Source organism: Dama dama, chromosome 22 (genome assembly GCF_033118175.1).
Source record: "Dama dama isolate Ldn47 chromosome 22, ASM3311817v1, whole genome shotgun sequence".
Taxonomy (NCBI): domain Eukaryota; kingdom Metazoa; phylum Chordata; class Mammalia; order Artiodactyla; family Cervidae; genus Dama; species Dama dama.
In genome coordinates this window covers 59,613,515-59,625,836 of record NC_083702.1, presented here as the reverse complement: position 1 = coordinate 59,625,836, position 12,322 = coordinate 59,613,515, and the positions used below count along the sequence as shown (strand labels likewise).

At 37.6% G+C, this 12,322-nt stretch overlaps 1 pseudogene; it reads right to left on the bottom strand.

The window, feature by feature from the left end:
* Positions 1-3,419: 3,419 nt before the first annotated feature.
* Positions 3,420-4,335, bottom strand: LOC133043170 (olfactory receptor 6C2-like; annotated as a pseudogene).
* Between the last annotated feature and the right edge of the window lie 7,987 nt (positions 4,336-12,322).

Below are 12,322 nucleotides of genomic sequence, written 5' to 3'. Positions count from 1 at the left end.
AGTCACTTCAGTCATATCTGACTCTTTGCAACCCATTGAACTGTAGCCCACCAGGCTCCTCTGTCCATGGAATTCTCCAGGCAAGAATACTGCAGTGGGTTGTTATGCTTTTCCTCTAGGGAATCTTCCTGACCCAGGGACTGAACCCTTGTCACCTGCAGCTCCTGCATTGGTGGTGGATTCTTTATCACTGAGCCACCAGGGAAGCCCGCACATGCAAAGCACATGAAGTGACATACCAGGCTGGATGGAGCTCAAACTGGAGTCACTATTGCTGGGAGGAATAACCTCAGATGTGTGGATGATACCACCCTAATGGCAGAAAGTGAAGAAGAACATAAGAGCTTTTTGATGAAGGTGAAAGAGGAGAGTGAAAAAGTTGGCTTAAAACTCAGTATTCAAAAAATTAAGATCATGACATCTGGCACCACCACTTTATGGCAAATAGATGGGGAAAAATGGAAACAGTGACAGATTTTATTTTCTTGGGCTCCAAAATCACTGCAGATGGTGATTGCAACCATGAAATTAAAAGATACTTGCTCCTTGGAAGAAAAGCTATGAGAAACCTAGACAGTGTATTAAAAAGAAGAGGCATCAATTGCTAACAAAGGTCCACATATGATTTTTCCCATAGTCATGTATGGATGTGAGAGTTTGACCATAAAGAAGGCCGAGCAGTGAAGAATTTATGCTTTCAAATGTGTTGCTGGAGAAGACTCTTGAGATTCCCTTGGACATCAAGGAGATCAAACCAGTCAACCTTAAAGGAAATCAATCCTGAGTATTCATTGGAAGGACTGATGCTGAAGCTGAAGCTCCAATAATTTGGCCACCTGATGTCAAGAGCCAACTCATTGGAAAAGACCCTGATGCTGGCAAGACTGAAGGCAGGAGGAGAAGGGGGCAACAGAGGATGAGATGGTTGGATGGCATCACTGACTCAGCAGACATGAGTTTGAGCAAACTTCAGGAGATGGTGAAAGACAGGGAAGCCAGCTTGCTGCAGTCTATGGGGTCGCAATGAGTCTGACATGACTGAAAGACTGAACAACGACAACAAGCAGAATGAAGGATATAAACAACATGACCATGTCATTAGATGCAGAAAATGCTTTTCATAAATTGAAACCATTTCATGATTAAAATTACTCAACAACCTGGCTACGGAAGAAAGGTATGCTTATGTTAGCTAGATTGATGGAGAATGACAGAAATGGCACCTGCCAGTGATGGGTTAGCTGTGTGGTGAGGAGTAAAGCAGTGACGTCTGCCAGCACTTCCATACAGGAGAAATTTCCTGCAGATCCCTGCCCATCTGGTACATGCCCTAAAATTAGTCAGTAAATCTCCTTGTCCTGTCACCCAAGTTCTTGTTAAGCTGTCTCTGCACTAGGACTTAGAATGAGTGTGTGCAAGACCTTTCAAGAGTGGAGTCTCAGTTTTCCACAGCCCTCTGGCTCTCCCTAACATAAGCCCTGTTAGTTTTCAAAGCCAGAAGTTTCGAAGTTCCTTCAAAAGTGCAGGGAGCTTCAGACTCCTTGCTCTTTAGTGAGTACCGCAGTAGTTGTGGTATCCATCCTGCTTGTGGGTCCCCATGTCATGGGTGTGCGATCTGATTGGACTGCATTTCTGTCTCTCTCACCAATGTTGATGTGGCCTTTCGAAAATTTCCTTTCTTGTACAAAGTCTTTTCTCCTAGTCTCAGAATCATTCTCAGTGGCCACTGTTCTGTATACAGCTGCAGTGTTGATATGTCCAAGAGAGGAAGGAAACTCAGGATCTTCCTGGTCTGTCACCTTAATCCGTAATCCCACCCATTTGATTCTTTTATAAGATTGGCATTTTTCCTTAATAAATAATTCTTTTTTTCAGGGGTTGTGAGATTTCTTCTTTTAGTATATTTGAAGGGAATGTTTTCAGTATAATTTGTTTACTGCTTTATATACATGAATTACGTATACAGTTTTTGCCATTATGGCAGATTTTAAATACGCAATATAAAAAAAAATTAGTGGCATTGCTGCTATAGAAGAGAAAGCTTAGTTCAAAACAGCAGGCTGACTAGATAATTTCTTCAGACCTGGTTTGTAAGTTTGTGTGATTTTGGTTGGGGTGGAGGAGAAGAAATGGTCTTTAGGTAGAAATGAAATGTAAATTGAAACCTAAATGAAAACTAGAAGTGAAATGGAAGGATGAGGGAAAGAACATTTATTTTTTTATAGAAGCAACAGCAAATGCAAAATTGTAGAGATGACAGGAGAAAGTCCAAAGGATGGTCATGAATTCTTCTTCTCAGAAGAGCTGCAGAAAACTTAGTATGAAAGATTACTTAGTAGTTTTAAGAATTCTTTCAGAAAAATTGACATTTTGTCATCTTCCAATCTACAAACCATTGATTTCATGAAAAAAATTAACTTATTTTTAAAATTTTCCTTCAGATTTCCTTTTCAGTTATCTTAGATTTCCATGATTATTGCTGGTTTGGTTTCCTTGATTTTTCTTAAAATTTTTTGTTTCAATGATATACAAAAATTTATTACTTAATTTGTGTACATTTAGAGGCTTCAATATATTTCATTTTGGCAACTGAGCACTTTGATAATAGTAATATATTCTTTAATTCCTCAACTGCAATTAATATTTTGACATAGTACTTAAAATAATTGCGTATTTATTTAGAAAACAGTTTTTCCTTATATTTGTTCAAGATACTCTTTATTCTATATAATCTGTGCATCTTAATTTTTAATTTCAACATTGTGCATGTTCATTTACTTTTGAATAAACTGTGGGGATACTAGATATCAAATTCTGCTGCCATTTAAAATGGGATTTATTTGGACATGCATTGATTTTAATTTTCTTTACTTTTCAATGGAATCATGTTACTCCTTGCTTAATGTGGTTTAAAACTTTTTTAGTACTGTAGGATGATTGGTGAGCTAAACATGCTTGAGATATTGCCAATTTAAAAGAAGTCTGGGTGATGAACTGCCAAGAGATAAGCACTCAAAAAATTTTAATCAGTTAAATATTTCAGCAACATTTATGTTGGAAGATAGGAAGAGCACTTTTAAATCATTTTTTGCAAGTCCAATAAAAAATAATTTCCCTATTTGATTTGCACTAAATTTTTTTCTTTCCTTAAACTTTATTTGCTGGATTAGAATAGAATCAGGCTGATTTTTACTAGATAATTATTATCATGCCTTCTGATTCAGATATTTTTCTAGGAAGACTTGTTTGCAGACAGATTAAAGGAGTGAACTCATGTAGCAGACAATGTTCATTCTGGGTGTAAGAAAACTTTGAGAAAATTAACCTGAATAGAGATCAGATCAAAAACAGACTGACAGATTTAGGGGTTTAATGGCTTATGCTTGACTTGATATTTTATTTTGGACTTAAGCACTCTTTCACTTGGAGACCAATGCCAAGTTTTTGAAAGAATCACTGAAGGCTTGTCTCACTTGTCTGTTTCTCAGTGTCAGTGAATGGGTTCAACATGGGAGCAATAGATGTCATTAGCACTGTCACACCCTTATTAATAGCTACTGATTCTTTCACTGAATGTTTGACATAGATGAAGATACAGCTTCCATAGGTGATGGAAACAACAATCATATGAAAAGAACAGGTAGGAAAAGCTCTTTTTCTTTGCTGAGCAGAGGAGAAACTTAGAATGGTTTTGATGATATAAATGTAGGCTAGAACAACACACACGGGTCAAAATGAAGGCCAGCACAGCAGAGACAATAACCAACTGCACAATGAGCCATGTGTCTTAGCATGAAATCTTCAATATAGGAGATGCATCACAGAAAAAATAATCAATGACATTTGAATCACAGCATTTCAAATTTAGGAACAGAGTAAGTGGTGGTAATATGATCAACATGCCAGATACCCAACAGCAGGGGACAAGCCTCTGGCAGACTCTGCTGTTCGTGATGGTCACATAATGTAGGGGTTTGCAGATGGCCATAAAACAGTCACAGGGCATGGTGACCAGGAGAAAAAACTCTGTTACTCTAGAGCGATCAGTAAAAAACACTTGAATAATACAAATAGTATATCTAATTGACCTGCCATCTGTTGCTATGTTGTACAAATATCTATGGATAATCAAATTTCTATGAAGGTAAAATTTTGTAGGAAATAGCACATGGCTGTTTTAAGGTGGGGATCCACTAAAATGAGGAATATGAGGGTCATATTCCCATTTATACTCAACATATATGTAAGAAATAGAAAGATGAAAATTGGAATCTGAAGGTGAGGGTCATCCATCAGTCCTGCCAAGATAAAGGCTGTGAATGTGTGGTTTTTCATCACTGACTACTGAATTCAATTCAATTTGTATAAAATTTAAAATATTTTATCTGACATTTCTTTGAATAAAGTGGGATTAAAGTCAGAGAGCAGTAATCAATGACTACTAGAAATTAATTCACAGGCAGTTTCTTCTCTAAGGTAGTAATTGGTATTGTCAGTACTCTGGTGGTTATATTACTCAATTGTTTTTTCTGTTGCTTTGGCAGTTTGTGATAGATATTAAACATATTTTAAAAATTGTTCTACAATCCAATTTTCATCTTTAATTTCACATTTGTAATCTATATCCAAGACAGAATTTTCTCATATAATTAGATTTGATCCACAATGTGTTGTGATTTAACAAACATGATTTTTCTTACCGCTAAAATTGTTTTCTATTTTGAGGATGAATATTTAAATATAATCATTTGTTTCATGTCTTTTATAGAAGATTTGGTCATGATAGAATGATATGTAACAGCTAAGGCCCTATACACAGGTTCTGCCAATATATCTATGACTTGCATTTTACAGTTTTCTGCTAAGACCAAATACATTTATGTTGCTTTATTCTGTGTTTTAACATGCAACTTCCACATTATTGGATGACTGCTCTGACTCTCCTTATGTTACTCTGCTAGTGTGAAATTTTCACTTAGTATTCACTGGATACACAATTCAGAGAAAAATTTAATGCACAATTTATTTGTTACATGTGAAGAAGTGTTTGGTCCAATGATATAGAACTAGAAAAAACCCTGTATATTTCTCTTATGCTTCCAGTCCGTTAAGTATGGTAGCACTCTAACACCTTGCTATCACTGTCACTAGGATCCCAATCGCATTTAATACTAGTGCTCTCCACACACCTGTCTTGATTTTCTCCATAAGTCTTAGTGGTAGTGGCAGCAGTTCGGCAATAAGAATAGATCTGGGGCAAGATTTTCATCATTCAACATCTGGTTTTCCAGCCTATGTTGATATAAACTAGGGACGTGTCTTGAATTCTCAGTCCTTCAATTGTTTATTCTTTAGAATCTTATTCCTAAGATGGTGGGCCACGCAGGCCCAACCAAGTCTGCACCTTTGTGGAATACCTGAGAACATGAACCTGAGCGACTTAGACCTGGGAAGTGCACGCAACCCAGGGCCCACCTCAGACAGTTCACCGGCAGAGCAACCTAGAGCCTGAGAAGTGTAGACTGGGAAAGCACATGCGCCGTGAGCAGGGGCAAAGCCAGTGCAGCCAAGACACCGCAAGAACTCCCCACACACGCCAGTGATATTTGTTTGCAGTGCTCCTCCCTCCCTACAGCACGACTGAACAAGTGAGCCTGAAAAAGTGACCACTTTGCCCCCTGGCGTCAGGGTGGAAATTAGACATTGAAGAGACCAGCAAACAGAAGAAGCTAAAAAAGAGGGAACCTCTTTGGAAGTGACAGGTGCAACAGATTAAAACCCTGGAGTCAGCACCAACTACATTGGAAGGGGCCTATAGATCTTGAAAAGTATAAGCCAGATCAAGGAAATCTCTGAAACTGAACTGACCCCACACTGCCCGCAACAAGCCAGAGAAATTCCTAGATATATTTTTACTATTACCATTTTCTTTTAATAAAAAATAATATTTTTAAGTCCTCTCAGTTCAGTTCAGTTCAGGCTCTCAGTCGTGTCCAACACTTTGCAACCCCATGAATCGCAGCATGCCAGGCCTCCCTGTCCATCACCAACTCCCAGAATTTACTCAGACCCATGTGCATCGGGTAGGTGATGCCATCCAACCATCTCATCCTCTGTCGTCCCCTTCTCCTCCTGCCCCCAATCCCTCCAAGCATCAGGGTCTTTTCCAGTGAGTCAACTCTTCGCATGAGGTGGCCAAAGTATTGGAGTTTCAGCTTCAGCATCAGTTCTTCCAATGAACACCCAGGACTGATCTCCTTTAGGATGGACTGGTTGGATCTCCTTGCAGTCCAAGGGACTCTCAAGAGTCTTCTCCAACACCTCAGTTCAAAAGCATCAATTTTTCAGCACTTGGTTTTCTTCACAGTCCAACTCTCACATCCATACATGACCACTGGAAAAACCATAGCCTTGACCAGATTTTGTTGGCAAAATATTGTCTCTGCGTTTTAATATGCTATCTAAATTGGTCATAACTTTCCTTCCAAGGAGTAAGCTTCTTTTAATTTCATGGCTGCAGTCACCATCTGCAGTGATTTTGGAGTCCAAAAAATTAAAGTCTGACACTGTTTCCACTGTCTCCCCATCTATTTCCCATGAAGTGATGGGACCAGATGCCATGATCTTAGTTTTCTGAATGGTAAGCTTTAAGCCAACTTTTTCACTCTCCTCTTTCACTTTCATCAAGAGGCTTTTTAGTTCCTCTTCATTTTCTGCCATAAGGGTGGTGTCATCTGCATAACTGAGGTTGTTGATATTTTTCCCGGCAATCTTGATTCCAGCTTGTGCTTCTTCCAGCCCAGAGTTTCTCATGATGTCCTCTGCCTATAAGTTAAATAAGCAGGGTGACAATATACAGCCTTGATGTACTCCTTCTCCTATCGGGAACCAGTCTGCTGTTCCATGTCCAAGTCCTCTATTACTCCTTTAATTTTCATTTTTATAACCTACTATTACTTTGCCAAAAAAATGACCCTATTTTTAAAGGACACTTAATATGTATATTTTTTAATGTTTGTGATTTTTTTTTAATATTGTATTCTTGAGAATCTAACTTCTACTCTAGATTTTTCATCTTTGCTTTTGATATTTTTTTAATCAATTTTGTACTTTTAAGAACCCAATCTTCAGTACCCAATTTTACTTGAGAGTGTGATTACTGGCTTGATTGCTCTCTCCCCCTTTGACTCTCCTTTTTCTCCGCCAGGTCACCTCTATCTTCTCCCTCCCCCTTCTCTTCTCTGCCCAACTCTTTGAATCTCTTTGTGTGTTCCGGGCTGTGGAGAACACTTAGGAACTGATTACTGGCTGGATCTCTCTCTCTCCTTTTGATCCCCCCTTTCCCCCTCCTAGTCACCTCCGTCTCCTTCCCCCTCTTCTCTTCTCTGTGTAAGTCTGTGAACATATCTGAGGTATTCAGACTGTGGAGAGCACATAGGGAAGCAATTACTGGCTAGCTTGCTCTCTCCCCTTTTGATTCCGCCTCTTCTCCTCCTGGTCACCTCTATCTCCCACTTCCCTCTTCTCTTCTCCATGTAACTCTGTGAACCTCTCCAGGTGTCCCTCACTGTGGAGAAACTTTTCATCATTAACCTAGATGTTTTATCATCAGTGCTATATAGATGGAGAAATCTTGAGGCTACTGTAAGAATAAGACTGAAAGCCAGAGGCAGGAGGCTTAAGTCCGAAACCTGAGAATACCAGAGAATTCCTGACTCCAGGGAACATTAATCAATAAGAGTTCATCCAAAAGCCTCCCTACCTACACTGAAACCAAGCACCACCCAAGGGCCAATGATTCCAGAGCAAGACATACCATGCAAATTCTCCAGCAATGCAGGAACATAGCCTTGAGCTTCAATATACAGGCTGCTCAAAGTAACACCAAACCCATAGATATATCAAAACTCACTACTCGACACTTCGTTGCACTCCAGAGAGAAGAAATCCACCTACACCCACCAGAACACCAATGCAAGCTTCCCTAACAAGGCAACCTTGACAAGCTACCCGTCCAACTCCACCCATGGTGAGGAACCTCCACAATAAAGAGGAACCACAAACTGCCAGAATACAGAAAAGCCACCCCAAGCACAGAGATCTAAACAAGACAAAAAGGCAGAGAAATATTCATCAGGTAAAGGAACAAGGTAAATGCCCACCAAACCAAACAAAAGAGGAGGAGATAGGGAGTCTACCTGAAAAGGAATTCAGAATAATGATAGTAAAAATGATCCAAAATCTTGAAAACAAAATGGAGCTACAGATAAATAACCTGGAGACAAGGATTGAGAAGATGCAAGAAATGTTTAACAAGGACCTAGAAGAAATAAAAAAGAGTCAGTCAATAATGAATAATGCAATAAAAGAGATCAAAAACACTCTGGAGGGAACCAACAGTAGAATAATGGAGGCAGAAGATAGGATAAGTGAGGTAGAAGATAGAATGGTGGAAATAAATGAAGCAGACAGGAAAAAAGAAAAAAGAATTAAAAGGAATGAGAACAACCTCAGAGACCTCTGGAACAATGTTAAACACCCCAACATTTGAATCATAGGAGTCCCAGAAGAAGAAGAAGACAAAAAGAAAAGCCATGAGAAAATATTTGAGAGATAATAGTTGAAACTTCCCTAAAATGGGGAAGGAAATAGTCACCCAAGTCCAAGAAACCCAGAGAGTCCCAAACAGGATAAACCCAAGGCAAAAACCCCAAGACACATATTAATCAAATTAACAAAGATCAAACACAAATAACAAATATTAAAAGCAGCAAGGAATAAACAACAAATAACACACAAGGCTATTCCCATAAGGATAACAGCTGATCTTTCAAAAGAAACTCTTCAGGCCAGAAGGGAATGGCAAGAGTGATGAAAGTGATGAAAAAAAAAAAAAAAAAAAGTGATAAAGTGATGAAAGAGAAAAACCTACAACCCAGATTACCATACTCAGAAAGGATCTCATTCAGATATGAAGGAGAAATCAAAAGCTTTACAGACAAGCAAAAGCTGAGAGAATTCAGCACCACCAAACCAGCTCTTCAACAAATGCTAAAGGATCTTCTCTAGACAGGAAACACAGAAAGGGTGTATAAACTCAAACTCAAAACAACAAATTAAATTGCAACGGGATCATACTTTTCAATAATTACCTTAAATGTAAATGAGTTTAATGCCCCAACCAAAAGACAAAAACTGGCTGAATGTGAATGGATACAAAAACAAGACCCCTATATATGTTGTCTTCAAGAGACCCACCTCAAAACAAGGGACACATACAGACTGAAAGTGAAGGGCTGGAAAAAGATATTCCACACAAATAGAGATCAAAAGAAAGCAAGGGTAGCAATACTCATTACAGATAAAATAGACTTTAAAATAAAGGCTTTGAAAAGAGACAAAGAAGGACACTACATAATGATCAAAGGATCAATCCAAGAAGATATAACAATTATAAATATATATGTACCCAACATAGGAGCACCACAATATGTAAGGCAAATGCTAACAAGTATGATAAGGGAAATTAACAATTACAATAACAGTGGGAGACTTTAATACCCCACTCACACCTATGGATAGATCAACTAAACAGACAATTAACAAGGAAACACAAACTTTAAATGATACAATGGACTGGTTAGACCTAATTGATATCTATAGCACATTTCAACCCAAAACAATGAATTTCACCTTTTTCTCAAGTGCACATGGATTCTTCTCCAGGGTAGATCACATCCTGGGCCATAAATCTAGCCTTGGAAAATTAAAAAAAGAAAAAAAATTAAATCATTCCAAGCATCTTTTATGACCACAATGCAGTAAGATTAGATCTCAATTACAGGAGAAAATTAAAAATTTCAGCATATGGAGGATGAACAACACGCTTCTGAATAACCAACAAATCACAGAAGAAATTTAAAAAGAAATAAAAATATGCATATAAAGGAATGAAAATGAAAACACAACAACTCAAAACCTATGGGACATTGTAAAAGCAGTGCTAAGGGGAAGGTTCATAGCAATACAGCCTTACTTCATGAAACAAGAAAAAAGTCAAATAAACAACCTAACTCTACAACTAAAGCAACAAGAAATGGAAGAAATGAAGAATCCCAGGGTTAGTAGAAGGAGATAAATCTTAAAAATTAGGGCAGAAATAAATGCAAAAGAAACAAAAGAGACCATAGCAAAAATCAACAAAACTAAAAGCCGGTTCTTTAAGAAGGTAAATAAAATTGACAAGCCAGTAGCCAGACTCAACAGAAACAAAGGGAGAAGAATCAAATCAACAAAATTAGAAATGAAAATGGAGAAATCCCAACAGACAACACAGAAATACAAAGGATCATAAGAGACTACTACCAGCAGCACTATGCCAATAAAATGGACAACTTGAAAGAAATGGACAAATTCTTAGAAAAGTATAACTTTCCAAAACTGAACCAGGAAGAAATAGAAAATCTTAATAGACCCATCAGAAGCACAGAAATCAAAACCGTAATCAGAAATCTTCCAGCAAATAAAAGCCCAGGACCAGACGACTTCACAGCTAAATTCTACCAAAAATTTAGAGAAGAGCTAACACCATCCTACTCAAACTCTTCCAGAAAACTGCAGAGGAAAGTAAACTTCCAAACTCATTCTATGAGACCACTATCACCCTAATGCCAAAACCAGACAAAGATGCCACAATAAAAGAAAACTACAGGCCACTGTCACTGATGAACATAGATGAAAAAATCCTCAACAAAATTCTAGCAAACAGAATCCAACAACATATTAAAAAGATCATACATCATGACCAAGTGGCCTTTATCCCAGGGATGCAAGGATTCTTCAATATCTGCAAATCAATCAAAGTAATACACCACATTAACAAATTGAAAAATAAAAACCATATGATTATCTCAAAAGATTCAGAGAAAGCCTTTAACAAAATTTATCATCCATTTATGATAAAAAAAAAAAAAAAACCTCCAGAAAGCAGGAATGGAAGGAACATACCTCGACATATTAAGAGCTATATATGACAAACCAAAATGGTGAAAAATTGAAAGCATTTCCCCTAAAGTAAAGGGTGCCCACTCTCACCATTGTTATTCAACATAGTTTTGGAAGCTTTAGCCACAGCAATTAGAGAAGAAAAAGAAATGAAAGGAATCCAGATTGGAAAAGAAGAAGTAAATCTCTCACTGTTTGAAGATGACATGATCCTCTACCTAGAAAACCCTAAAGACTCCACCAGAAAATCACTAGAGCTAATCAATGAATATAGTAAAGTTGCAGGATATAAAATTAACACACAGAAATCCCTTGCATTCCTATACACTAACAATGAGAAAACAGAAAAAGAAATTAAAGAAACAATTCCATTCACCATTGCAACGAAAAGAATAAAATATTTAGGAATATATCTACCTAAAGAAACAAAAGACCTATGTATAGAAAACTATAAAACACTGATGAAAGAAATCAAAGGACACAAATAGATGGAGAAATATACAGTGTTCATGGATTGGAAGAATCAATATAGTGAAAATGAGTATATGACCCAAAGCAGTCTATAGATTCAATGCAATCCCTATCAAGCTACCAACGGTATTTTTCAGAGAATTAGAACAAACAACTTCACAATTTGTATGGAAATACAAACAACCTTGAGTAGACAAAGCAATCTTGAGAAAGAAAAATGGAACTGGAGGAATCAACCTGCCTGACTTCAGACTCTACTACAAAGCTATAGTCATCAAGAGAGCATGGTACTGGCACAAAGACAGAAACATAGATCAATGGAACAAAATAGAAAGCCCAGAGATAAATCCACACACCTATGGACATCTTATCTTTGACAAAGGAGGCAAGAATATACAATGGAGAAAAGACAACCTCTTTAACAAGTGGTGCTGGGAAAACTGGTCAACCACTTGTAAAAGAATGAAACTAGAACACTTTCTAACACCATACACAAAAATAAACTCAAAATGAATTAAATATCTAAACTTAAGATGAGAAACTATAAAACTCCTGGAGGAAAACATAGGCAAAACACTCTCTGACAAATCACAGCAGGATACTCTATGACCCACCTCCAGAGTAATGGAAATAAAAGCAAATATAAACAAATGGGACCTAACTAAGCTTGAAAGCTTTTGCACAATGAAGGAAACTATAAGCAATGTGAAGACACAGCCTTCAGAATGGGAGAAAATAATAGCAAACAAAGCAACTGACAAAGAATTAATCTCAAAAATATACAAGGAGCTCAATTCCAGAAAAATAAATGACCCAATCAAAACATGGGCCAAAGAACTAAAGAGAC